The 24,931-nt window shown below is 35.7% G+C and overlaps 1 long non-coding RNA gene across 1 annotated transcript in view; it reads left to right on the plus strand.

The window, feature by feature from the left end:
• Positions 1–642: 642 nt before the first annotated feature.
• The window catches only part of LOC132376439 (uncharacterized), a 413,195-nt gene continuing 388,906 nt past the window's right edge, over positions 643–24,931 (plus strand). The window contains exon 1 of the long non-coding RNA XR_009506298.1: positions 643–848. This is a non-coding gene — a long non-coding RNA (uncharacterized LOC132376439). The remainder of the gene's footprint in view (positions 849–24,931) is intronic.

Raw genomic sequence — 24,931 nt, forward strand, 5'->3', positions numbered from 1 at the left:
GACTATTCAGGTGTTCTGGGTTGTTTTGGATTCTTGATAAATAGGAGATTATTCTAGGCTTCAAAATACAAATATTCTTTGGTCTTTTCATAGTCATCCCGTCAGACTATAATCATTTACGGGATATCACAGGTATTTATGTATTTGGCTATGGTATTTTGTCAATGAAATAATCCATCTCATTGGTTCTATGTTTTTTGTTTGTTGAAGATTCTTAAGTCATATAGACGTATTCTTTAGTGATGCAAAGTGAAATTTTGACTGTCTAAACAGATTTTCTCAACCTTTCCCTCTTGTAATGGTAAGAGAGTACAGATAATTCAATCCCCTGTCATCTCCTGACCATTTGCTTAATCCTCCCACTGAGGTAAGTATACTGAGATGGTGACAGTTCCTGTGAGTTCTGCAGTGTTACTTAGAAAGAGCATGGGCTTTTGGGTCCTACAGACCTGTGGTTGAATGTTGTTTTCTAGATCTGTGACCTTAGGGAATTTATTTGAATGTTTCAGAGACTCAGTGTCCTTATCTGTAAAATAGAGATAATAATATGTACCTGCTGCAGAGACTGCTAATGTTTCCCTTTTATTCTTGGGCACAATAAATATTTTCAGCTCTGTCTTGCAGACTGGTGTGTCCAGGCCTGAATTCTGGCAATGGATTGCTGGTTGGAAAGAAAAAGCACCACTTCCTGCTTGGCTTATGAAAATCCCCCAAGTACGCTCTTCTCTGATTTTCTCCATCTGCTGGCTTACTGGCGAGGACTCCAGAGACCTATGAGAAACAAGAACTTTAAGGCAGAAGAAGCCTGGAACAGAGCCTGCTGCCACTCCTTTGTCACCCCATCAGATGTAAGTAAGAAATAACATTTATTTTGGTAAGTCACTGAAACTTGGAGGATGTTTGTTTCCGCAGTTAGCCTACCCCAACTAATACACCTTTAGGATTTATTATAAAGATTGCACGAGGAATCTTTATAAAGTATCTGACATAAATTAAGTGTTCAGTAAATGACAGTTATTGTCACCATCATCCTTTACATGTATAAGCATGTGAGTATTCAGGCATTGCAGGTACCAGGATTCCCCCAAATGATCAGACCGACAGGATGTGAGTTGGCAGGACTGACTTCTTGCTGCTACTCTTACAGTTAGACCCATTGGTATTTCTCAGATTCCTTGGAATTATAAATGATTAATTCATTTAGTTATAGATTTTTAAATTCAGTTATAGTTGACATATAACATTATATTAGTTTCAGATATACAATGTAATGATTCGATATTTGCATTTATTGAAACAATCACCACGATACATCTAATCAACATCCAGTTATAGATTTTGACATCACATATTTAATCCTTTTGTTGGCCTGTTCATTTTATTCTCTGTCATTGTACCATGTGATACCCCTAGCTTAAGTCACATGTTTTATACTGTGATTGTGTACCATTTAGGATCCAGGGGAGAGAGACTAGACTAGTGCTGTTCAGTAGAAATGCAATGCAAGCCACAAACATAATTTAAAATTTTCTAGTATTGATAGTTACATTAGAAAAGTTTAATAAAACCCAGGTGAAATTAATTTTAATAATTCATTATCTAACCTAGTATATCCAAAACATTAAAATTTCAACATGTAATCAGTATTCTTTGCATTCTTCTTTTTATGCTGATTCTTTGAGAACAGTGTGTATTTTCCACCAACAGCCTGTTTTGATTTAGACTAGCCTGATTCCAAGTGTTCAATAGCCACATTTGCATAATGGCTGCCATATTAGACAGCTCAGGAATGGGCAAATGAAAAGACCTATCACCACTTCTGGAAAAAAATCTTCAAAGTCATGTGCTACATTTTCTTTGTAGGTAGAGGATAGCATTATTCTTATTGTTCTGGGAGACTAGACATAGGAGGGCAAACATTCAGATCATCAGGTTCAGGAGATGGACATTTTACTTATAGGTGTCATTTATCTGGAGATACAAGTCAGGAACCTTCTTTGTAGCTCTATCTTCTGTGGTACTTTGTACATAGAAGGCTCTTACTGAGAGTTTTCAATGGGATGATCAATGTTCATACAACTATGTATTCAACATTCATAAATTTATAATAAAAATATTTATAACTTTTACAGGAAAACTAACATTTTGAGCTTGTGTGCTAAGGGAAGCCATGCAAGATCCTGGTATATGGTAACCCCCAATGTCTAAGTTAGCGATAAAATGTTTATTTTTCTTAAGGAAAAACTAATTACTCCTGGCCTCAATTTTCAAAGGAAATTTAACTTTTTTGTATAAAACATAGACTTCAGAAATCCATTCCTGTATATTGAAATGCACGTCTGTCCTTGTTTAATGAAAGCATAGGAATTAGTCACTTTCCAGTGTATAAAAAAAGAGTTTAGTTCAAAGACATTGGATTTACCAAAGTAAACAGTGTTTGAATAGAATAGTTACTTTAAAGATGACAGGCAGTCACTCCTAGGAAGGAAATAATATGTTGCAAGTTTGAAAGAAAATGGTTTACTTAAGATGTCATTTCATGAAAAGGAAATAATGCCTTTGATATTCAAAGCACCAAAAAAGAACTTAACACACTGTGCTAGAGAAACCAGAGATAACATTTGATGGTTAGAAAAGATAGGGTTTTAAGAAAAAAATGTTACCTTGTTTTCGTCTTCCATCACAGAAAGGAGATTAGATATATGAGGCAAATTGAGGGAGTTAGGGGGAAAGTAACATATACAAATCAGATGGTATAAGGAAAAATTAATAAAGCTAAATACAGATTGTTAAATGATAATGGAAAGAGGTCATTTTTTAAAAAGATTTATTTTATTCTTTATTTATTTAATTAATTTATTTTTGGCTGTGTTAAGTCTCAGTCACGGCACGTGGGATCTTCCGTTGTGGTGCACGGGCTTCTTTCTAGTTGTGGCATGTGGGTTTTCTCTCTAGTTGTGGCATGTAGAGTCCAGGGTGCATGCGCTCTGTAGTTGTGGTGTGTGGGCTTAGCTGCCCCGTGGCATGTGGGATATTAGTTCCCTGACCACGGATCAAACCCGAGTCCCTTGCATTGTAAGGCGGATTCTTTACCACTGGACCCCAGGGAAGTCCCAGAGGTCATGTTTAACATAACTATATTTTTTAAAAAACTATAGTCATTATGTTGTATAATATATCCCCAGTACTTGTTTATCTTATAAACACAGTGTATATTCAAATTAGAGTGCACTGTCGGTGGCAATGTAAATTGGTACAGCCATTATGCAAGTTTCTCAAAAAATTAAAAATAGAACTACCATTTGATCTAGCAATCATACTTCTCCACTGTCATTTCCATGCTACTCCTTACCCACCACACTACAGAGAACTGAAGACTAGGCTTGCTCTTAATGCAAAGGCATGGCTTCACAGTCATAAACTAGGAATAGAGGACTGGCTCAGCTGTTTTACTTCTGGTAGGAGACAGATGGGCTTTAGATGAACTATCCAAAAGCAAAGCCATAGGTTTGGGGAGATGTTCTCTGGCCTTTAACTTGCATGTAGCTATCAATTTAGTAGTTGACTCATTAGGTGACTTAGAATACATTTTGCAATGTTTTATTCTTGGAAGATTTATCAAGAAGTTACATTTATTAATTTTTTAAGGTCAGATGATTCTGACCTTAAAAAAAATTGCTGATTACAATTATTACAGTCTTGCTTTATATCATTGGATTGTTTACTTTCAAAATTGATTCTCTCTCTCTCTCTCTCTCTCTTTCTTTCTCTCTCTACTTTTGAAGGGGCCAGGAAAAGAAAGTTTTGGGTAAGACAGTTTTAAACAAGTTTTTTGTTAAGTGAACTTAGGCCTTAAGCACTGTCGTTATAGTGCCTGATGGATAAAATTGCCTTGCCTTTAAGGAAGATTCATAATAGTTTTAAAAAAAATTAACCCTTATAAGAAAATTTCAGCATAAATTGTTTGAACCAATGAAAAATTCAGTTCTTTAATTCATCTTTTTGTATCTTACTTCACTGGCTTTAACTTAAGAAGAATAAAGATACGTAGAAAATGAAGCAATATGATTTCTCAGAAAGATATTGATAGTTTCTTTTACTTTCATTATCAAAATAAGTACTTTTCTTAAGTAGGATGAAAATACTGATTCACCTCTGTAAAACTTCAATCACTACTTTGGGTGACTAGTACCCTGGATTTGCTGTGGGTCTCTTGGAAGTTTGAGCTCTAATGGCCCCTTGACACAAGGAACAGCAGACTGTACAAGTCTCCTGACAGACAAAGTAGGGAGAGCAGTGAAAAACTTTGATTTCTAGAGAGAAGACAGCAATGGAATGGTTCCTTGACTTCCGTGGTTGTTTGCCACAACTCTTCAAAGTTTACAGTCAGAACATTTATTCATAAAGCATGAAATATGCAGTCATGCCTTTTGCTTCTAATTGTGGATACCTAAATTATGCATTTTTGGCCTATTGTGGCTAATTTGGAAAATAATAGTTTCATTATATAGTATCATCTACAGACTCCTTGGACTGTTCTAGAATTATATGACATATGAATGCTAAATTTTTATGACATTTAAGTATTGATGCTCCCCATGCTATTTAAAGCTAATTTAACCATAATAATCCCCTAAATTCAAATTTTAATGAAGCAAAAAAAAAAAAAAAAACAAAACTGATTAGGTTCAAGTGCATAAAGCTCATGCTGCAGGAAATGTGGTTTACTAAATTCTTCTGTTTACTAAAAAATTAAAAATGGCTCTCTTAAGGAGCCATTTGTGCACCGAGTATGGAAAGGCATAGATACTATATTAAAATTTAGGATAATGCATATGTTTAAGTTTTGTTGTCTCCAAAACACTTTGGTATCGACTGGTTCATGTATGAAAAACATGAGTTTCTGTGCCATCATGCTGGCTAGAAACTTCTTCAGATTGTCCAGTGGCTTGAGAGAACTTGAAGTAACATTTTAAGCAGTAGTTCCCAAAAATGTACATTACTTAGTAAGTTTTGTACTTAAATATTACTGTTTTTCACATGATTTTAATAGGTATGTTTTAAAAGACTTGCTCCCCCTTATTCCCTGTCCTAGGTTGTATTATTTTTCCCAACTATTTACGGCCTTTCCTGCAGGAGAATTATACTTCCCAGCCCCAGGCTTGGCCATGTGCTTTTCTTTGTGAGCATGAATGATAGATATATATTGGCTAAGCAGAAACATTACTTGCCATCAGTCATTCCACTGTTGTTCTTTTCCCTCTGTCACAAGAAGAGTGCATCATGGATAGGGGTTGTTCCTTCAGCTTGGATCCTGGAAAGAAGATGTGTGGGACAGAATCACAGCCAATCTGCAGTCAGTTTATGATGTGATGTGGGCCAGAGATAAACCTTCATTCTTGTAAACAACAAGATTTGAGGGCTGCTTTTTAACCATAGCAGAAACTAGCAAAAGCTGACTTCTCAGACTGTAATTATAGCCCTTGTTGAAAGAAAAAAAAGGGGGAGGCTAGGAGGTTATATAACGCAACTCTGTTCCACCAACCTCCACTTCAGCCTACAATTGCTTGGGTCCAATCCACTTTTTTTTTTTTTCTTGAGAATTTGAACAAAGAGACATAGAATGTTGTGTTCAGTTACGGTGTACTTGAGTTGAAGGTCTTGTAGAGCAAGGGTTAGAGTTGGCTCCACAAGCTAAAGTTATGAGGCAGCAGAAGGTATTAGTGGAAGCTAATGCAAATTATTATAACAGTTAACATTTACTGAGAGCTCACTTTGGGCCAAACGTTGCTTCAAGCACATTCTATCTCTTTTGATCCTCATATCCATGCTATGAGCAGAGCCATGTTGAAACTTACAATTGCAATAAGCACTGAAAAGATTATGGTGCTTTGTCACCACTCGCCTAATGCAAGCACTCACCAAATGGAATTTGAAATAACTATTAGTTGTTAATATCACTACTTTGATGACTATTTTGATGCTTTTTCATATCCATTAAAAATGTTTTATCATTTCATCTTGACAACACTGCTTTACTTGTACAATGAGTACATCCTTATTCTGCCTATGGGGTAATATATCACTGCTTTTGAGGTAGGTACTAATTATTATTCCATTTTAGAAATAAAAGAGTGGAAGCTTCAAGAGGTTAAAGGTTTGTCTGTGGTCTTATAGATAGTAAGGGTTAGAACTGGGTTTAGAATTGAGGTTCAAACTCAGATTTATTAGATATCAAAATCAGTGTACTTAGCCATAGCAGGAAAAAAAAAAAAGAGAGATTAGTGGCTGGCAGCTCCTGAGAGACAGCAGGAAGGATCTATGCTCTTGATTTTCCAGTTTCTAGTTCCCAAGCAGCCTGGCTCTACTTAATATACTGCCCTTATATGTAGATGGGGGTTAGGGGATGGGAGGGGGAAGGGAAGCCAAGAAAAGTGCCCTCATCCATTTGCTTTTAGTGTTACTCTCCATTAGAGGTATCCTTAAACAGTACTAAATTTTACTGGATTTTAGTGAAATGACTGTTCAGTTTTTGCTAAAGCCCTCTTTCACATTAGGCCACAGACACGAGTGCAAACAGCTAGGCTGGGGCAGATTGAATGATTGCTACTCAGAATGTGTAAAAATTTGGCAAATAGGACTTTGTTACTTGATCGAACTTATTGTGCCTGGTTCTTCTACTTCTTAGAATAAGTCCTGTCTTCTGTTGTGCCTCAGTCCCTCATGTAAAAACTTCTGTCTTGTGTAGTGACTCAGTTTCCCAGATATGCCTGTACCTTTCTGACCCCAGATGGTAGTGGTAAGAGTGTTTATTCTCTGATCAGACTGCTCTCAATAGCATCACCTGCTAGGCATGACCTTGGGTAAACTACTTTTCTAAGTCTCTGTTTAACCGTACCTACCACATTGGGCTACTGAGTGAGTGAATACATGTAAGTTTCTGGCACAGGCTGAGTGATGCATGAATGTTGACCGCTCGGGTATTTATTGTCTACATACAGTGCCTAGTGTGCTTACCAGCTGATGATCCTTTGAAATAACTTTGAGGCCTAGAGTTTCCAATCCAATAGTTTAGAAAGCCCAGAATCTAAGTTCATCAAAACGGAGTAAGCCTTTAAGGTATTTGGAGTTTTCTCTTAAAAGGGAGTTGAAATATTGAAAGGATCTTCCGAGTCAAGTCTCCCCTGAAGGCCCCTGTGTTGCTGCTCTCTCTGGTCAACATTATTCAGTTTCACGGCGGGGCATGGGGCAGAGGAGTTCCTTACACTAATTGTAGCTGGATTGATCCTGGTTAGGGATTCCCTATAGGGACTAAAATTCAAGACCTTCAGCTGTCTGATTATGATCTGATGTTTTAAGACTTGAAGTTTTGCTGTATCCTTCGCTTCTGCAATTTATGGGCTTTTGGTAATGGGTGGTGCAGTAGGGAGCCTCTCCCTGTAACCACAAGGCACGGGCCAAGAATCCTCAGTTCTCTGTCATCTGTAGGCACGGCGCCTCCGCTGTTGGGAAGCTTCAGCTCGGGGTATCTATAGCATGCAGTCATAGTGACCAGAGTTTAGACCAGTGATTTTCAAACTTCAGCATGCATCAGAATCACCTGGAGGGCTTGTTAAAATGTAATTTTTGGTCTTTGTCCTCTGAATTTCTGATTCATTAGTTCTGGGTAGGGTCTGAAAATTTGCATTTCTAACGGGTTCCCTAGGACGTGATGTTGCTGGTCCAGATACATAGAAATATTCCTATAATTGTTACGCTAAAAAGTGTTTAAAAATTTAAATTGTCTTCTCTTCATAGGGATTTTCCCATTGAAGAATCTTTTTATAAACCAATATCATATCAGATATGGATATATATGACTGACAGACACAACTGTATAAAAGTTATTGATAGGGACTTATACTGAATTTGCTCTCAAACCAAGGTATATAGTTACAGCATTCATTTGTGTGCTGACTGCTTTTTATTTTGTAATTATAAAAGTTAAACAGAAACGTATTTGGGTGAAGTACAAAGATAAGAAAAATTGGATTTAATAATATGAAACAGATTTTTTTTAGTGATTGAAATTTTTTATTTAAGAGTATTTTTTTAACTTTACTGAAGTATGCTTGACAAATCAAAATTGTATTTATTTAGGTTGTACGAGTTTTTTAAAGGTATACAATGTAGTATAGTGAAGTGATGACCACAATCCAGTTAATTAACATACCTATTCTATCACATAGTTACCTGAAACAGATTTTCAAGAAGTATAATGCAGTTTTACTTTTGGGGGCTATATTTTTATAGAAATCAAAAGAGGTTTTGACCTAATTTGAAAGGTCTAAAATAACACTGCTGAAACTTACATTCTTTGCTGAACACTGATGGATGAGACTTAAACATATTTACTCCTAACAAGTCAATGTGCTCAAGAGGTATGTGAACGGATATTAATAACAAACATGTATTAACTGTTTATTATATGCCAGGCATTGTGCCAGATTCTTTCAGTATATTAACTTTTCATTCTCACACAATCATTTAAGATAGATATTAATGTTCTCATTTTAAAAATGAGAAGACTAAGGCTCAGAAAGTTTGAGTGACTTGCTTTGGTCGTATATCTAGGTATTATGTGAGGGAAATTCTCACTCTCAGGTTTTAGCTTCTAATCAGTATTCGATATAGATTTTAGTTAGTTCAGGGCAGAATTGAGAAGTCTCTGCATTGTCACTTTTTAACAACTTTTCCTCCTTCAGAAAATACACTCTTACCCTTTAAGTACACAGGTTTTTCCTGATTTTTAGTCATTTATCTCTATCAAGAGGTTTCATTTTTCATTTGCATGTGAGAACACTCACACTAATGTGTTCACTCTGGCCTTTTAATCTTCTCTGTTAATTAAAGGCTCTGTTTCCTATTGAAATTTTAGGCAATATTGTGCAGGAGACTTGTTTTTTGAACAAAGTAACATTCTTATCTCTGAAATCACATAATTCCTGAGGTTAAGTCTAAAAGTTGACCTGTCAGCTTGTGTTATATTAGGATTCTTTGGAGTTTGGGAAAGAAACAGTGGGATTCTTGGTTCTGTTGCATTCTTTCTTCTAGCTCTGCTCCTGAGGAGCTCTATGAAATTGGCCAAGTCACCTATCCTACTTACATTTCAGATTCCTCATCTACCTTTTATCCTATGCCTTCATATTTTGATACTTCTGTAGCATGATCTTCTCTCTGAACACAATATTTAAAAATCAAAGGTGCCAGTGCTTTCAATCATCAGACTTATTTAAGAAGCAAAGAGACAGTGTTGAGGACTAGAGTTGCTTTTCATGCATCTTATGCATGCCTCTAACTTACTTTAGAGCCTAATTTATTGTGTTTATTTCTTATTGTAGGGAGGTAGTTTTTGTAAGAACTATTCTGTTCTGGTGTTTCCTTTTTTCTTCTCACCAAGCATTCTATGAACATTACTCTTGAAATGCTTGATCTGAGCCATGTTGACAAGTGCATACTTTCTTTCCTGAAGCAAAAGCCCATTAACACTTCAAAAGGTTTCAAACCATAAAAGTCCCAATACTCCAAATATTCTCTCCAATTTAGATTGACAGGTTTCCCACTCCATCAAATGCTTGGTAAAAGAGCATGATCTTCTGGGTCTTCAGAAAAGTATGACACAGAAAGTGTAAAGCGATACATATATAAGTTTTATTTCCAGAGTAGCAAAAACCAAAAAACAGGAAAATTGCATTATGTGTTCTTTCAGTAATCAAGTTATTCATGAATTCCACATTTATTGAGGGCCCACTATAGACGGGACCCTGATGCTACGAGACTCAGACCATCTGTTATAACATTTGAATGTACACAATTTTTACCTTGGCTTTCTTGGTAGCTATACAGATATTTTCATCAGGATAAAAAAGTGAAAAATGTATCAAAGTAGTTTGAGATAATATTCTCTCCTTGTATTGCAGTCTCCTTCTATACCTCACTCTAAAGACCTCACCTTCCACACTCATGGAAGTTTATCAAGGCATTTGCCTAAATGATGACAGTTTCTTAAGTGGAACTCCAGTACCAGTGGTTAATAATATTTTCTGAGATATATACACATATGTATACATATATTTCATTTAAAAAATAAAGCAACTGGTAAAATCCTCTGTGTTCTGCCTATTCATCCCTCCCTCCCCCCAACCACTGATCTTTTAACCGCAGTAAAAATTATGGAGACACCATACTTTTGCCTCTTCCAGAATGTCGTATAGTTGAGATCATACAGTATGTAGCTTATTCAGATTGGCTTCTTTCACATAGTAATACCCATTTAGATTTCTTTCTTTCTTTTTTCTTTTGGCTCAATAGCTCATTTTAAATTAGTGCTGAATAATATTCCATTGTCTGGATATACCAGTTTATTACATCTGTGTGCAGGTTTTAATGTGGATTTAAGTATTCAACTCCTTGGGTAAATACCAAGAAGTGCGTTACTGGATTGTATGGTAAGAGTATGCATAGTTTTGTAAGAAACCATCATACTGGCTTCCAAAGTGGCTGTATAATTTTGCATTTCTGTCAGTAAGGAGTGAGAATTCCCTTTGCTCCACATTCTTGTCAGCATTTGGTGTTGTCAGAGTTTTGGATTTTGGCCATTCTAGTAGGTGTGTAGTGACATTTAATTGTCATTTTAATTTGCATTCCCCTGATGACTTATGATGTTGAGCATCTTTTCATATGCTTATTTGCCATCTGTGTAACTTTTCTGGTGAGTTCTCTGTTAAGGTCTTGGGGCCATTTTTTAAATTGAGCTGTTTATTTTCTTATTGTTGAGTTTTAAGAGTTCTTTGTATATTTTGGGTAAGAGTCCTTATCAGATGCATCTTTTGCAAATATATTCTCTCGGCCTGTGGCTCATGTCTTGCTGCCTTGGCATCATCTTTAGCAGAGCAGAAGTTCTTAACTCTAATGAAGTCCAGCTTATCAATTGTGTTTTTCATGGATCATGCCTTTGGTGTTGTATCTAAAAAGTCATCTCCATACCCAAGGTCATCTAGGTTTTCTCTTGTGTCATCTCTTAAGAGTTTCATAGCTTTGCATTTTGCATATGTGTCTGTTTTTGTGAAGGGTGTGAGGTCTGTGTCTAGATTAATTTTTTTGTATGCAGATGTTCAGTTGTTCTAGTACCATTTGTTGAAAAGACTAGTTACTATACTTTTGGCTTTACAGTCCCTGAAGCTTAAGTACTTCTGGGTTTTCAGTAAAAGTGGACATGGTAGCATGGATGGTAATAATAATGATGAAATTATCAATATAAATAATTAGAATAGTCAACATTAATATAAGTGGTAGGAATAATTATAATGATACTAATATCTAATATTATTATAATAGCTAATATTAATGGTGTTAATAATTAGACCTATATATTAATAATAAAATAACCGCTATCAATAGCCCTTACCATATGCTAGGCAATGTTCTGTGCATTAAACATGCATTCAGTCATATGGCTTAAAAGCAAAATGCAAGAGAAGCCAGATGGAGAGTTTTTGAGAGGCATACTGAGAAGTTGTAAGGCATATTTTTTACCTTTTAAATAAAGCACTGATGATGAGCACTTGTGAATTTTTGAAAATGAAAGGTTTACTTTTAAACTTTTATTTTTATACTTGAGTTCTACAGTTATAGCTTTGGTATCAACTAAATGTCATCCCATATGGCAGTACAACCAGGTTGTTATCACATTTGATTCCCTTTTGTCAATAAAATATCAAGAAAATAGTGAGAGAGGATATAGGACATTTGTCAGTAAATTGTATTCGCCTTTCACTGACTGATTTACTGAAAGCTTAGCTTAGGAAAATATTAAGTATTTTAATTTAGATTTCACTTGGGGGCTTGAAGAAGTGTCACTCTCCAAAATCAAAGTTACTGCATCAAGTCCTTTTCTTAGATTAAGTTATCTACTATACAAAAAGTGAGTTGTAATGTATTCTTATTAAAACTGCTTCTTCTATCACAATGTTATATTGTTTTAATAACATTTAATTGTTAAAATATACATTGTGTAAGGAAGGCGAATTTATAGTAAAATACATTTTTTTCTATTTTTTCCCTGATTTTTTTTTTTTCAGGTGAATCTTCTGTCTTATGTCTTTACTGATAATCACTGTTGTGGTTCTTATGCTTTATTGGTAACTGACCACCTGTTCATGTCTGCATGTTGGAGATACGCTTGCTTAGCTACCTAAGTGTAAGACTGAGTTAGGCACTCAGGAGTCCAGTGGTAAATCATCTGAGTCATTTACAGTTTGGTGTGAATGTGCTTATCATATCCTTCTCTCAAAGAAGGTTTTTATAAGGGAAAGAGGAAGAAGATCCTGGATATCTTTAAAGGGTAAATAGAAGACAGCAGTGGAAGTGGTGGCTAGAGCTGAAGACAGAATAAATCTTCTTTGTAATTTTGTTTAGCACTCACTGCACTAGAATGTTAGTTTTGGATGAGTCTGCCATTAAACCATTAGGTAACAAAGGGATTCACAAATTCTGAATTTTCAGAAAGAGTATTTTAAAATATAGTTTTGATTATTTTGAATTCTGCTCAGTGTCTCTGCATAGCTTAATCTGCATCTGCTATCTTGATGTTTTGAATAATCCATTGCCTCTCTGATTATTTAAATATTTAACTCTGGTTTATGTCTAATAGCATCGTAACCAGGATTCTTATCATTCATGCTATTATTTTTTCTGCTTTCGAACATTCTTTACTGTAGATTTTTCTTCAGAAATTTTAGAAAGTACTTTTCAGGTAAAAGACTGAATTCTTTTGTTTTAACTTTCTATTTTGGAAAATTTAAGACATGTACAAAAGTAGATAGAATATCATAGAGTATATCCATGTACCATCACCCAGTTTCAACAGTTACCAACTCATGCCAATGTTATTTTGTTTCTACCCTCACCAACTTCCTCTGTCATATTATTTTGAGGCAAAAGCTAGATATGTTATAGTTTCATCCACACACATTTCTCCAATAGTGGCCAAGTAGTTTTTAAAATCATGATGAAGTCCTGATTTAAACATATTTGATGTCTTTTAGTCCACTACAGTAAGTATCTTTATTGAGGCTTAAATTATTCTATATTTGACTGGTGGGTGCCTCCCTTTAGGTTTTCAAGCCTTTTTGGTAAGTAGTCCCCCTTTTCAGAGTCTTTGATCATTTCCTTGCTATCTGTTATGACAAAATGTCCAGACTCATCTTATACATTTCCTACTCCATACTTTTGGTCAATCTTTCCTTCACTGAGTTCTGGTTCTTTATAGTGAAGAATGGAATTTCAAGACAAGAATTTGGGTGCAAAGGGTGCTCATTGTTCCAAAAAAGACTTTCATTTTGATACTTATAAGCTTTACTTTTTGTGTTCTCTGTTTTATAGTATTTATTTTACATATTTATGTGTAAATGAATTACTGTATTTCTTCTGTTATGTGAAGCCATGATGTGCACAATGAACTACCCAGTTAATGGCAGTTTTTTTGGAAAAGAAAATCACCTAAAAATATTAAATGTCTGTAGTATAAATATCCATTTAAAATATTCATGCTTCTTTTTTCAGTATCCCAGTGAAAATTTGAGTTAAGGGAGTCCTCACATTTATACTCTAAAGATTCTTCTTAATTAATTTTTCCTATTAGCAGTTATGCATAGCTTTGTGGTGTCACATTGTTCTTCATAACTTCTGTTCATGCTCTTGCCATCTTTTTATCTTGCCTCCTTATCAGCACTCAGAATTTTGAAGAACTGGTTTGAGGCTCGGAGCTAGGCAAGTCTATCTGTTTGAATAGTAGGGAGGAGACATGGGAGGTAGAGGCAGAGATGCTAATAGAATCTAGGTCTGCTGGTCTGCTGATCTGGTGTCTGAGCCACATCTTTGGACCACCTTCTCTTTGCCATATCCTGTCCAGTGCTAAATGAGGTGTAAAGGCAAGTAAACACTAAAATGTAAATAGATGATGAAGTAGTTGGCATGGGATGGAAGTCCAAACAGTGCCACTCTCCAGCTGTGTGATTGGCTAAGTTAGTCTCTCCAAGTCTTAGATTTCACTCTTTACCCCATTACTCTGTAATATTTTCTTTAGAGCACTTATACTACATGAAATCATCTTTTTGAAAAAGTATTTGAGGTGTATCTTCTGTTTATAAAATTCCACGAGAGCAGGAATCTTTTCCTCTACTGACTCCTCCTTGCTTTGAACAGTCCCTGGCACAAAGTGGGTGCTCAATAAACATTTGATGAATTATTGCTGAGTTTTTGAGAAGGTAAAATAAAATAATGAATGTAAAAAGTTTGGCATTATGACTACCACCCAGTGAGTGCTTGATAAATATTAAGAAAAGACTCTGGAGGACATATAGATACTTCCATTCTGATTCATCATCATAGCTCTATAAATCTAGCTTATGACAACATAAAATAGTTAATAAATACTTTTAGTAAATGAATGGAAAGATGAAATAAATGAATACTGTTGTTGCTATTGGAGCTGATTTATGGAATAAGCAAATGATATTTAGAAATATAGAAAGATGTCCCAGTATTGATCCAAGCATCTGGTATTTTTCCTTTCTAAATATGATCAGTAGGTCATTATAAATAATAGGAGGAATCCCTTTATAGTGGACATATTTCTCCCTTTATAATAGTAATTTTCCATATAAATATTTCAGAATTGAAAAAAATTATAGTCTGAATTGTGTAACTTCTGCTTGTTTACTATTTATACTTGTTGATTTTTTCTTATGGATTATATTATTTAATGGATAAAGGACAGCAAACTCCTTTTGCCTTAGCATATTTTCCCATTTTGATATATCAAGGGAAAAAAAGACCAAATAAAACAAGCCTTTGTGGCTCAAGTTAGCTATAAATGAAGTCCCTCTCATTCTCCTTATAGAAAATGCTCTAGTAGATCTAGAATCTCTGTGTCAAAGTATGGCCAATACTTATGGCTGTGAATGGAAGAGGGGTCAGGTGGTTCCCTCATTTTATTCAGTTGTCAGGCGACCTAGTTGCTCAGAGAAGCCCGAAGCCTGCTTGTAGAGACAAGATTTCATTGGTGGAAGACAGGATTGTTAGAATCCTTACTCCTAGTTGAGTTAAGATGGAGAGGGGAAAGAATTTGCATTGAAAAACCATGCTTCAACCTAGTTGTCCTGTGGCACTTGAAGATTTCCCTGCCACTATAACCTGAATAGAGAAGATTGATGACACTGATAAAAATAAAAATTAAAAACTTAGGTACATCACAAAGTGAAAAGAGAAGCCACAGACTGGAAGAAGATATATGTAATGTATACAATAAACAAGTGAGTAGTAATTAGCCTAAGTAAAGAATTCTTACAAATTAATAAGAACAAGATAAACAACCTGATGAAAAAAGTGGGCAAAGAATATGAATAGGCTATGATGGAAGAGAAAATCTGAATGGCTAATAAACATATGAAAACATGCTCCATCTCACTATTAATCAAGGAATGGCAAACTAAAACAATAAATACATTCATACTGTTATATTGACAAAAATCATGGTGTCTGACAATATCCAGTGTTGGTAAGGATGTGGAGTGGAGCAATTAAGTCTCTTCCAGATTACTTTGAGGATTATAGACTGGTTAAACTGTGTTGGAGAGAAACTTGGCAATAGGTAGCAAAGTTGTAGACGTGCATGCCCTTGAACCCCGCAATTCCACTTCTAGGTATAAAACACCCTAAAGCAGCGCTTCTGAAACTTTAAGAGAGAAACAAATCACCTGGGGATGTTGCTAAAATGCAGGCTAGGATTCATCAGATGGAACCTAAGATTCTGCATTTCTATAGAGTGGCCTCCTGGTCCTTGGACAACGCTTTGAGTAAGAAGACTCCAGAGCAGTGCTGTTCAATAGTCCAAATGTATGAGATGATGGGAATGTTCTCTGTGCTGTTCAATAACTACTGAGCCCTTGAAAGATGGTTAGAGTGGGTGAGGAAGCACATCTTTTATTTATATGAATTTCAGTAAGTTTAAATAGCCACATATGGCTAGTGACTACCATACTGAACAGGGTAGCCTGGAGCATATCCTGAGAACTTGTTAGCAATGGAGACTATCAGACCCAATCTCAGACCTGCTGAATCAGAACCTGCATTTTAACAAGATCCTCAAGTGCTTTATATGCACATTGGAATTTGAGAAGCACTATCTGGAGAAATTTCTGCTCTTCCAGAGTCATGTGTGAGAGTATACGTTTCAGTATGTTAGTAGTGTTACAGTGGACAAACTGTGGTCCTATTTAACTACCATACAGCAGTTAAAATGAATTACTATGTGTACGAACATGGATAAACCTTATAATAATACAATATTGAATAAAAAAGCTATCTTTATGTGAGAGAATGCATATATTATGATACTATTTTTATAAAACTTTAACATAAAAGAAACCATGCTATATATTGTTTAGAGATTTATACATACATGGTTAAATTATAAAAACATTCTTGGAAATGATAAGCACCAAGTTTAGGACAGTTCCATTCATGTAGAAAGGGTTGGTAAGAGTGGGAAAGGTAATGGGAGAGGAAGAATGCTGAAGACTTCATTGTATTTTACTTAAGCTACGTAATGGGTATACAAGTGTTTGTTATTCTTTATACCTTGTTGTTTACCTGAAATATATACTTTATATCTCCACCCATAATGGTTAAATTTTAATTTTGCACTGTTGATCCACTCTAAGTTTGGTGATTCTGAGGGTCATCAGAAAGTTGAGAAAACTTTTTGTGAAAGTTCAAGGTCACTCAAGTTCTCTTCCTAATTTTTCAGGCTGAAAAATAAATCTTATTGGCAAACAGATTTAGGGTTTCCATATGACCCAAATTTGGATGAATGCCTTAAAAATTGCTTATACAGTTGATTCCAAGGCTTTTTACTTTGAGGTTGGTAACAACACCCAAAGAACAACAGATGTATTAATTCTGGAAACACTTTTTTTTTAAACTGCTGATTCTCCCTAGCACAGAAGTACCAGGAGCTTAATAGCTCCACTGCTTGATTTTATTAGCTATTTGTACTCACAGCCCTTGAAGAGTAAGGGCACCAGAGCAAATTTTTGCTTTATTTTCTTTCAATATTTCAGCAATCAGCCCCTCAGATAATTTCTTGGTGCCCTGGCTACTATAAATTGTCATCTTTGTATTCTGGAGGTTCAAAAAATATCATTTATGTTATTCCCTTTGGAGTTGACTCTTGGTTTGGAACACAATTCTCTGTTTCAGATGCATTCAATCTGAATATATTGTTTTCTTGATATCATCTATCACTATGCTTATTAATACTTTCTCTGTATTAGAATCATCTGGTGATTTTTTTTTTTTTTTAAAGCATGGGCTCAAGTTTTAAAGATCCTGCTTTAATTGATCTGGTACTTTAAAAAAAGGCTCATGAGGAGATTCAAATTTGTAGCCAGGTAGAGAGGCACCAATTTCTTGTGTGTATTTTCTTCTTTGTTGCCCAATATTTATTAACTTTCCATCTCTGAATTCCCATATCTGTGTCCCTTAGCACCATGAATAGGATGGCATCAAAGTAGAATTCCATCAGCTCAGTCCTCTGAATTCAGTACTCTGAATTGAGGTTAGGAAGTTCAGGCCAACCTTGCAAAGCATAGAATTAGAGGAATGACTTGGTTTATTTAGTAAGTAACCCTGTTAGCTCTAGGAAACTAAGGGAGCCTTATGTGGCTTTAGGCCTAATTTGGTTTAAATTGACTAGGTCATTAAAATTGATTTAACGGTAATTTGTATAGTCACTTTTATCCTAGGAAACCAGGCTGAAAACTGATCTGTTATGGATATGTATTCCTGTATGTGTCATTGTCTTAGCAAGAAATGTTATATATCACTATGACTAAACTTCATTTAGTTTTTATGTGGTCTGTTGCTATTTGTGGAAGAGTTATTTTATTTATGTTCCTTTGTAACTTTGTTGATCAATTTTTATAGTTTACTATATAATGAAGAACACGGTCATTGTTCAGAATCTACTCCTATATGTTCATTGTCATACTTATTTCTCTATATAAAAAAAATTATTTAAAAACTTGGAAGGTGAGTATGTGGGACAATTGTTATTATTCTCCTTTTCTTTTTTTTCCCCCCTGAAATGATTAGTACAATGTGGTCTTTTCTCTTTTAGACTTTTTCTTTTGAAAATTTTTATTTTGAAGGGGGAAGCTGTGGCTCCTACCTTCTCTACCATCCATACCTCTTGCTAAAGAAGTTAAGTAACCGTCAAGTGATTGAACAGTTAAGATCTTAATAATTATCACTTAGATGTTGAAGAACTGATTGAATATATTAACATTTCTAGATTTTGTATTAAGATTATTAATACTCTAACAAAAATTATTGACACAGAACCTAATTTGTGGAAGAATTTTTCCTTATAGAATAAAAGACCTGGAGGGACTTGCACGTCTTCTCCACCCTCATTTTTCCAGCAACTGATGAGCCAAACTATGTTAGTTAGCATTTCAGTTTTTACTTTTTGATATTATTTTAAAAGGTAATATTGACTTAGACAATCCAGCAAGATACAGAGGAGAAAATGAAAATCACGCATCATCCCATCAGGGGTTACTCTTTTTTTTTTTTTTTTAATAAATGTATTTATTTATTTATTTATTTTTGGCTGTGTTGGGTCTTCGTTTCTGTGCGAGGGCTTTCTCTATTTGTGGCGAGCTGGGGCCACTCTTCATCGCGGTGCGCGGGCCTCTCACTGTCGCGGCCTCTCGTTGCGGAGCACGACTCCAGATGCGCAGGCTCAGTAGTTGTGGCTCACGGGCCCAGTTGGTCCGTGGCATGTGGGATCTTCCCAGACCAGGGTTTGAACCCGTGTCCCCTGCATTGGCAGGCAGATTCTCAACCACTGCGCCACCAGGGAAGCCCCAGGGGTTACTCTTAATAGACGTCTAGAAATGGAAGTTAGTTCCTGACCTGATTTCAGGGGTTATTATCTTGAAAGTCATATATTCTACTTTTTGAGTATCATTCCTTTTCCAGTTTTGATCTTTTTTCCTCACTGAGAACAATAACTTAATTTCCTCTTAAAACCTTAAATAGTTTGAAAGAAGAATTTAAACATGACACTCGTGTATGTTCTATGCGAAATGAAGCAAATCCATTCAATCTTTGCTCCTAATACTGATACTCCCCATCTACTGGGCAAATCTGTACATCTTTTGGATCTTTCCAGTTTCTCTAAAACTCATGTAAATTTGTGATACAATGAAATTAGGACTGGACACAAGCCTGTGGATAGAGAAAGATGAGTCAGCAGTATTCTGATAATTTGTGTCTCTTCCCCAGCCCTACAGATCTTTCAGAATTCAGTTGAAAATTCACCTTGTTGAGGATGCTTTCCTTAGCTGATGCCCTTATGGGGTCTACTACATTCATCTTTGTGAGGATGTTTTGGAGAACTGCAGGGATAGGGAGTGTGTCTGCAGTTTTCCATTGTATGACCTCTGCTCTTTATACCTTAGCTCTCTAAAATTCAGTTGGTTTTATATTGATTTGTTCTTGTAAATGACTCTGTGTTCTTTAGCCCTTTCATTTGTTTTCTATGAAGGACATGTAAGCTCATTTTAGGGCCATGGGAGGAAAAGGGCAAATCAAGTTTTCTGTTTCTTCAATATTTTTTCTTGTTCCCCTTTCTTAACTCCCCAGGAGCTAGGATGGATTATGTTTTTGGTGCTTATTTATTAAAGTTGAAAGAGTCTGACAAAGACCAGCTTTGGAAAAGACCCTTTGAGCCTGCTCTATTAACAGTGGCTCCCTGGGCATGATTTCTCCCATTTGTTGTGCCACTCATGGCATTTCTTTGTGTGTTTTTCCTTATTTGCCAGCAACTTCATCTTTTGCAGCAATTATCTTCTGTGTGCTCTGGGTTATGGAAGTGTTCCTTTGAAGAGGTTTTACGGATGCCAGTTACAGTGTGCTACAAGGTTTACCCGTTCTAGACCATTCCCATTAGTTCTCTACTTGGGATTTTTACTCTGGGTGGGTTGTGTGAGAACTCAGGCTCTACATCTGCATGCAGCACAGGCCAGGTGCTCTGATTTCTTACAAAAGATCCTGGTTTGGCCTGGGCCTGGAGTACGCTGCCCGTATCTGTGTGGGTCTTTACATTGGTGGGAGATGTTCTCCTGGCCAGGCTTCTTCTTGCCTATGCATTGGGTCTGGCATCTCCGCTTCTGCCTTCTGGGTATATTCATTCCAGTTACTTCTGTGAAATGCTCATAAGCATTATTATTGGTTCTCTTTGTCTATGGCACTTGAAGATTTCCCTTACTTGCTTCAAGTATTTATTTTCGTCTCTAACATTTTCCTAGTATTATTATGTGTTTGGAAAGAGAGGGAAGCTTCCACTTTCAGCTTAACCTACCATCTGAACTTAAAGTCTTAATTATAGATCAATGTTAATCTCATTCCTTGTGGTAGATATTGTTTGTTTCTTCCCACTACAGATTTCTCCCTTGTATCTTGCTAATTTTGTTCACAGTGACTGTGCTGAACTAAAAACTCTTCCCCAGCTTCCCTTGCAGCTAGAAATGGCCGTGAGACTAATAATGAGAATATGGAGACTAGATGTATCTAGCACTTTCTTTTTTTACTTTGTTCCAATCTTGGCGCTAATTTATTGTTTGGAACTATAGCAACGATTTTGTGATCATGATGTAACAAGCATGAGGACGAAGGTCAGTGTACCAAGGATGGTGAAATGGAAATCTAGAAAGAACTTTAGGAAGTGATGACATTGTTGAGAAATAGAATCAAAGGCAATATATCCTGCTTGTGTAGACAAACTTGTAATTGTTTAAGCCATGTTAATTGGCATTTTTATTGTTACTTGTGGATAAACACATTTCTACTTGTTATATTTCTCTAATAGTTGGGATATTGACATTAGATAGTCAAATAAGAGTGGGGAGACTCTCCTACTGACAACTTTCTAAATTGCACTGCATTATATGCTCTTCTGAATAGTAATTGACTAGTGATGTAATAAAAAAGAATTGTCAGGATTTATAGAAAAAAATACAAATTTGCCTACTTGCATTGTTATTTTTATATTAAAATGCTGGCATATGTTTGTAATTACACATTAAATTAAAATTCTTCTATATAAAATTGGTGACTTATTACTTGGCTGGTTTCAGGATAAACTTGTTAAAGTCTGTTGACTTCTGTTGCTTTAAAGGGTAGAACTGTGCTTTGTTTCTGCTTTATTTACACAATTTAATTTCCATCTTTTGCATTACTCATGCATTTGAATAATATATAATGCTACGTAGCATTTCAGTTTACAATAAACTATATATGAGATAATAAATATGACCAGAATATAAAGTTTAAGAAATTAATAGGAAAGGAATTATAAATAATTTGCTAAATGACCAAACTTAAAAAAATCCTGCTGTAAATAAATGGGGAATGGAAAAATAGATATTTAATTTTTATGTGGAAAATGTGGTTGATATACAACTTCCAGAAAGTGCTTTTATTTTTCCTTAATGTATGTTCCTCCTTTTGTGCAGTGACAAGACATTACATAAGATGGCAGTAGGAGATTATAAATGTTCCCTCTCAGAGAGACACGAATCAGCCAGTGAAGTATAATAAACACAATTATATAATAGCTATTTTGGATTGCCAAATTTCTCACAATTATTATTTTCCCTGGCTGTTCATCCTCCTTTTTAATGGAACGTTATTAAAGGAATCGTATACTGTGTTATATTTTCATTCATTTTTCTCTGCCTAACTCTCTAAAAATTAAAATTTTGCTGAATTTTGTAGAGCTACGAGTTAACTAGAGTAAATCAGGATTTCTTAGAATATTTTAGCATCTTAAAAATATGAGTATTTTATTGCCCACTGTAAACCCCACTAAAAGGGTATATTTCCAGAGATTAACCATTTCCTTTTTGTTTTTTTCCCATGGGTTACTGGATTGGATTATTTTTTAGAGTATACCATTATTTTAAATCTTAGAAAATTAATCTGAGATGAGCTAGGTTTTCCAGGGTGTAGTTAGGTATGAGACTGACAATAGGCTCGATGTCCTTTGCTGCTTTCCAAAAGGATGAACAAATTGCTTTGTGCCGCTCTGCATCTGAGAAGCCCACACGTGAAGATGACCCATAATGATTGTGTGCTGATGGACAGTGAAGAAAAGTTGGAGGGAAATTTTCTAATATTAAATCTGCACTTATCTTTTCTGAAACAACTTCAGTATCCCTAACATCATTCCGTAGGCACCAGGGGATCATCTGAACATGGCCAACACTGCACATTTGTCAGCCAAGGTGGGAATGGAAACATTGAATCTATCTATGTAGAATCTTCCTGTGGATTTGTTGTCATCCGTGGAGAACTGAGGTCCACAATCCAATGAATAAATTACCATGGGAGAAACACTTCATAGATGACAAATGTGGTCTTGTTCAACTCTTACTTTTTGATTAAGAAAACTGCCTTTCAATTCTCCGTATTAACTTTCTAGAATACTAAGGAGTATGGCATTTCTTCTAAAATAATAAACACTGAGGATTTGGGATTTGGTGGACTTTATGTCTTGAGATAAAGTAAGGTGCATAGCTTTGTTTTACCACATCATGTATGTTAAACCCAATAAAATGTGCAATTAAACATATATGAATTTATAGGCATATTACAAACCTGTTATATAGCTGGAATTTTTAAAATAGACTTTACTTTTCTTAGAGCAGTTTTAGGTTCACAGCAAAATTGAGCAGAAAGCACAGAGAATTCCCATTACCCCCTGGTCTCTCACACAGAACCTCCCCCCCATCAACATCCTGCACAACAGTGGTGTATTTGTTGCGATTGATAAACCTATATTGGCTTGTCACAGTAACCCAAAGCCCATGGTTTACGTTAGGATTCACTCTTTGTGTTGTATGGGCTTTTTGTTGTTGTTGTTCTACGGGTTTTGACAAAAGTATAATGTATAATAACATGTCGTTATAGTATCCTACAAAGTAGCTTCACTGCCCTCACTAGCCTCTTTGCTCCACCTATTCATCCCGCCCACCTCCCCAACCCCTGTCTCCAAAGTTTTGCCTGTCCCAGAATGTCATAGAGTTGGAGTCCTATAGTACGTAGCCTTTACAGATTGGCTTTTCTCACCTTAGTAATATGTATTTAAGTTTCCTCCATGTCTTTTCATGGCTTGATGGCTCATTTCTTTTTAGCGCTGAATAATATTCCATTGTCTGGAGGTACTACAGTTTCTTTTCCATTCACCTACTGAAGGATATCTTTGTTGCTTCCAAGTTTTGGCAATTATGAATAAGGCTGCTATAAACATCTGTGTGCAGATTTTTGTATGGACATAAGTTTTCAACTCCTTTGAGTAGATGCCAAGGAGTGCTATTGCTGGGTCATATGTTAAGAGTATGTCTAGCTTTGGAAGAAATCACCAAACTGTCTTCCAAAATGGCTGTACCATTTTGCATTCCCACCAGCAGTGAGTGAGAGTCCTTGTTGCTCCACATCCTCCTCAGCATTTGGTGTCAGTGTTCTGGTTTTCTGTCATTCTAACAGTGGTCAAACTGAACTCTGAGACCTGCAAATTGGCAGTTATTAGGACATGTCAATAAGTAACTATTACCAGCCATAATTTAAGATGAAATCGTAGGGTATGATTGCTATTATTATTTTAAATTTGAATTTTGTAGTTTTATGTTCATTGCTTTCTGACCATTTAAACTTTATTATTAACCAATTTAAAAATATAATAGGGTTTATTTCTATTCATTACATGTTTATTATTTCAAGTGTATGTATTAACATTTTTTGATCTTTTATTTCCCTAGTTACTTAATACTTCTTTAAATATTTCATAGTGTTACAACAAAAATGTATTTTTAGTTTAATAGTATTATATTAACATTTTACCAGATTTTGTTAAAGAGTTAGCAATAAAATATTCTTGAATAGGAGTTAAAAATTTTTTTATTTTTAAAAGAAGCTGCATTATCATTCTGCTTGTGGTCCTAGTTTCACAATCTTTATATTCAGACCCCCGTCTTTTTCTGTTCGACATACCCACAATGTGCCAGTACTTACCCATGCAGCCTCAATGAGCAACGTGGCTCCACTCCCAGTTCCCCAGCGAGCTTCCCAGTGAGTATCCTTCAGTATCACTTATAGTTCTTTCCTGGGCAGCTTCTCACAGTGGAGGAATCTGTCAATATTGCCTGTAACTTCAGAGTCTTAAACTATTTCCACAAATTCTGAAGGAAATCACTGATACTGGACAGTTTCAGCAAACTAATTATGCTTTCATTTTACTAGCCTTAAAAAAGCAATTCCTCATATAACTGTGGAAAAATCTAAAAACTCAGTTTTTTGAGGTCTGAAACTCAAACTCAGCCAGTGCTATCAACCCTGAAAGTATGTGAAATGATTAATGTGGTGTTTCCACAGAGTTTGCCTGGGAAGTAAGTAACACTAGGGTGCCCCATCTGAAAAGGGCAATGATGAGTTGGTGGTTTGGGGAAATGGCCCAGTGGGTGTTAAATGCCAGGTCCTTGATGTGGATCTGAGGTGCAGAAAGTTCCTCAGGCTTTTGGAACTACAAGGAATTGGGGATACTCCTGCTTCCTCAGTCTCCTACTAAGGATATTTCACTTTCTTTATGAGAGGAACCCAACTTAGGGAGCCATTTCATTGAGATCACAGGAGTCCTTTCTTGGGATTTTGATCCTTAGTGGACAGTTTTCTCTTTAGCTTCTGTTTACTTTGCTATACCTACCTGAGTGGGGACACTAATTTGAATTTTGCCCAAGGAAAAACCAGTGTAATCAAAAGACTTTGA

This window comes from Balaenoptera ricei, chromosome 12 (assembly GCF_028023285.1).
Source record: "Balaenoptera ricei isolate mBalRic1 chromosome 12, mBalRic1.hap2, whole genome shotgun sequence".
NCBI classification, from domain to species: domain Eukaryota; kingdom Metazoa; phylum Chordata; class Mammalia; order Artiodactyla; family Balaenopteridae; genus Balaenoptera; species Balaenoptera ricei.